The following is a 4,660-nucleotide window of genomic DNA, read 5'->3' on the forward strand; positions in this document are numbered from 1 at the left end:
TCATGTTTGGTAATCAGACTCTTGGCATGGTAGCACAGCTAGCACTATGCATCCAAAGGTTAATAAATGGTAACAGAGCCATGACATGCCTATTTTGAATGGATCTCTAAGAGAACCAAGGAACTCAAGCTCAATCTCATAGTTCGCTCTCTGCATATTCTCTCTACACCTTGCATAGGCTTCCTAAAACAACTATTCATAAAAAGACACAAACCCTGTAGACAGAATCACATGGACTCCTCTTTATCTTTCATTACAAGAGATAGATAGAATCCCCCATAGCCTACCCTTTAGTTAGATAATTATGTGAAGATAATCATTCATATAACCATGGGCATATATCCCCATAAAAGTAGGCAAGAATTTTAAGAAACGTAGGATTCACTTCTCTATGAAATGGGAAATCTAACAACTATAAGATAGAAACCTAACATCCCTCATAGGCTTTCTTGAAATGCAAGTTGACCAAACAAATGTCCACATTTAATTGACTTCCATCAAGTGCACAAAATAGATTCCCTTCTACCACCTTCTTCACAAGCCCCAATCCCCCACCCCAAAAAGGAAAAAAGGGCACTCATCATGGAAGGACATTAATCAAGTCCAAAAATAGCTCAAATTTAGTAGTGTAAGCAACTTTGTCATTGTATTCACAACTTCCTTCTTAGTGTCCATCTTCAGTAACAAGATGTTAGAATCTTGTTGGCATCTTGGTGGTAGAGTGAACTTATATCTTCAAACTATGGTATTTTTAATGTAAATATCTAACTGATGTTCAAGCCATTTTACTAGTTGGTGAGTAATTGTGAAATGTGTATGTAAGCTTTGTAAACCACATCATGTGTGTTGCAACAATGTATTAAAGCCATTTGCTTACTTCAGTAACAATTTCAAATCATTTTGACACTAGTTCACTTAATAAGAAAGAAACATGGGGATTTCTCACAAAATGGTAAAAGCATTTATTTTCTTCATCATCCAAACAAAAATTGGATTTAAAGCACATATGGGAACATTAATACTAAATTTGAAAATTACTAAGGAAATAGGGTTTCTTTTATATTTAATTTTCAGCTTAATTGGAGGGGAGTTTTTTATTTGCTTTATGTTTAGAATCTTAGTTTACAAACTATAAGTTTATTTGATGGGTGCAGTATATATAAGGTGTCAACCATAAACAGGCGTACTTCTAAATCTTGCTAAAAGTGCAGTATTGGTACTTAAAATGCTTATTAGGCCTTGAAATCCTTCTCTATTTCGTATCCATACAACTTGAGGTCGACATGCTCAATTTGAAGATTTTCTAGCATTGAAACACCTTTTGGGTAGATTTTTGAGGTGCAATTTACTTTTAGAATATAAGTTTGACGTTTTATAGAAGGTGTTTCTGAATTGTATTTCAGGTCCTTTCAAGATTGACGAGGATCCGGATTATATCATCAATGGGGTGAAAGTAGAACTAAATCCTTTCCGTTGGACAAAAGTAATATTCATCAAGTGGGTTCACCTATTATTTTCCAGGTTGGATCATAATAAAATTTCCATCCCTTCTATCTTTCAAATGTGACACCTTGTTGATGTTCTATATCTACTCTTCATAGTTGCCAATATATGGAATGTGAGGATGATGAGCTTCCAATGCACTCTCTTCAGTATGACGTACTAAGCAGATGACCTTTGCATGTGAATGGATACAATATGAATGTAAGAGGGAATTTCCTCTTTCAAATTCCTCTGCATTGTAGGTGTCTAGCCTTGTTGTTATGGATGCACCTGTTGGTACTGGATTCTCATATTCTGATAACAGTGAGGATTACCAAACTGACGATTCCAAAACTATAGCAGATCAATATGACTTTGGTTTAAAGGTCAGCCACCCTATACTCTGCTAAAGGACCTAATTAAAAATTGTTTGTGAAGTTCACTTACAGTTTTATGATGCAGTGGTTTCGCGAGTACCCCGAGTTCTTGTCTAATCCTTACATTACTGGATGTTCATATGCTGGAGCTTATATCCCAACTTTGTCACTAGAAATTGTGAAAGGTAGCACTTATATTATTAATTCTTTTTGGTTAGTGTAATTATTTTCTTAATTAAACCTAGCTAACCTTATAGAAGTTTTATTCTTGATTATTGATAGTTGAACTTATCAGCCTAATATTAATTCTGTGTATTTTCTACAAGGTACAATGACATGACTCCTTAGTTAAAATTATGCTTTTTATTTATCTATAAACATATAATTTATTATTGCTAGAATAGAAGAAGGGGTGAAGCCAAACTTAAATTTCAAGGTAACTGTGAATTTCATCCTTACTCAAAAGAAGGATATGACTTTGTTGATGATATTATCTAGTTACCTAAAAGACATTATGGAGATGTAATTGAAATTTTCAAATTTACATTTGAATGGAAGTCAATGAGAATACACTTGATTTCATTGCAATACTGAAATAAACTAAACTATGAGCGTTGTTTCCGTGTCAGGTCACCAACATGATTTATAAGTTTTTCAAAGAAACTATGATTTCCCCTTCTACTTACAATGCTCACAAATAAGAATGCAGTAACCAAAAATAGATGGTTATATATAAGCATTCTACAATGTAATTTGGGTTCTAATTCATTTTCTTGTTTGTTGGTGTACCAGGGCTACTCTGTAGGCAATGAGCTTACAGATTATGATATCCTTTTGGAATCTAGGGTTCCATATGCTCATCAAATGGGACTCATTTCAGATAGACTATAGGAAGATTTAAGAATATCATGTCAAGGGAATTATTGGAACTCCATCCACCTTGATTGTCTGAGGAATATGGAAGCTTTTAAGAAGGTAATGTACAATTTTTAACTTTGTATTTTTAGATCAAATTTATCATGATTTTGGGGAGTTACCCTTCCATTTATTGTGTTGTAGAATACTGGTGGGATAAATCCTGAACATGTTCTTTTCCCATATTGCCACTTTGAGATGGGCATCAACTGAAGTACTCGCAATGCGGAGGAAAGTGTTCAAATGTATTATGGTTGTGACGAGAATGGGTACGACGCTGATAGTTTAGGAACAAACGATGTAGGAGTTTCGGAAAATGCTAATGGATATCATCACATCCGGGAAATCTACTGCTATGTGAGTCCTATCTAGATTGACGAGAGATTTTCAATGGCATCATGAAGTAGACTAGTGATAATGGGGTTGGGGCCAGGGTGGTTGCACCAGCTAAGCTCCGATTAGAGGTCATAGCCCCATTCTCACTAACAATTTCAAAATATTGAATCTTTCCAAAATGGATAGGAGCCTGTAATCCCCGTTGATCCACACAAAAGAAAAATTCAACTGAGGCACCAAACTTATTTCTTTGCCCACCTCAAATACCACTTTTGGGCTAGGTAGGGCACCCACAATATTTTTAAAACACTCTCTCACAGATAAAAAAACAAAAAACTAAAATTCACGAAACACATGCATTTAGAGCCCCATAAATGCCTCAAATTTTTACAATTCTGAATGAAATTTCAACTATCGGTTCCATTATTGGAATATATTTGAGGAGATTTGGGGGTAAACTCTATCAAACTTAGAATCCCCTAATTCTAAGGGAGTCCCAAAATGTTTTAAGCGCCTAGAACCTCAAAAGTGGTTTTTACGACGGCATGAGCACATTTATGGTGCCCCAGTAGAATCCAATATCGCATCCCTTAACTAAAAGATGAGATGTTTATTGTGTAATTTTTAATATGTTGAAAAATATTTTTGAGGTTTACCCAAACAATATCTTCTTAAGGTTTTCAAGAATATCTATATATCTTTTTACAATTATTCTATACAAAACTAAGAATGTATAAACTTAATGTTGTATTAATAGGACTATGATAACCAGCCCATGGTGTTATTTAGCTCAGAATCTTCAAGGAGGGATTTGCATGCGCGACAAGCATTTTCTCTCTTTACTTGTAGCTTTTTATTTTTACTTTTTTAAGTTCTATTAATCTAAGTATAAAACAGGACAACAACAATGTCGAAGAGATACCAAGGCGGTATCTCAGCAACCTAAATTAGAAACTCCTCTAAAATCAAAGGACCATACTTAATACCTCCATTAACGAATTACAAAAACAAAATTACAAAAAAATTAGCTAGTAAGTCAGTATTGACATCTTCCAACATGTTGAAAATAGCTGGGATTGGATTTAAGCATAAGATTTTAATCTCACATATCATTCTCTCCAAATGCTTGTAGAGGTTAAAGTACGCCGACATTCCTATACTAAAGTAATACAAATGCCACCATACTTGGATCCTTAAATATCATTAGAAATTTTAACATAGGGAAATGAATAACTAATTACTTGATAGCTTAGAGTCTTAACAATTAAGCGTGTCTGACCTTTAAAATGTGACAAGTTTCAAACTATATTATGTTTTTTTATCTTGTTTTTTTTGGGGAAACGTTTTTATACTTCTCCTATAGCATAGAAGATCTATCCAGCCATTCAATTTTGATCAAGTAAGCCACTCTGTTTGATCTTAGTTCTGATGCCTTAGAGTATTTTATTTTTAATTTTTTATATACAAATTGTACGAATATAAAATTTGGTATGGGTCATCTTCTCATTGGGGCGCACCAATAAAAAATATTAAAAATAATTTTTTAATAA

General features: G+C 33.8%; 1 long non-coding RNA gene across 1 annotated transcript; it reads left to right on the forward strand.

Moving 5' to 3' along the window:
• Window positions 1-2,651: 2,651 nt before the first annotated feature.
• LOC105420320 (uncharacterized) lies at window positions 2,652-3,120 on the forward strand. The gene is made up of 2 exons (XR_016057786.1): window positions 2,652-2,834; window positions 2,919-3,120. It is a non-coding gene; the product is annotated as an uncharacterized LOC105420320 (long non-coding RNA).
• The last annotated feature ends 1,540 nt before the right edge of the window (window positions 3,121-4,660 follow it).

This window comes from Amborella trichopoda, chromosome 6 (assembly GCF_054954075.1).
Source record: "Amborella trichopoda isolate Santa Cruz 75 chromosome 6, AtrichopodaSantaCruz75HAP2 v2.0, whole genome shotgun sequence".
Lineage (NCBI taxonomy): Eukaryota > Viridiplantae > Streptophyta > Magnoliopsida > Amborellales > Amborellaceae > Amborella > Amborella trichopoda.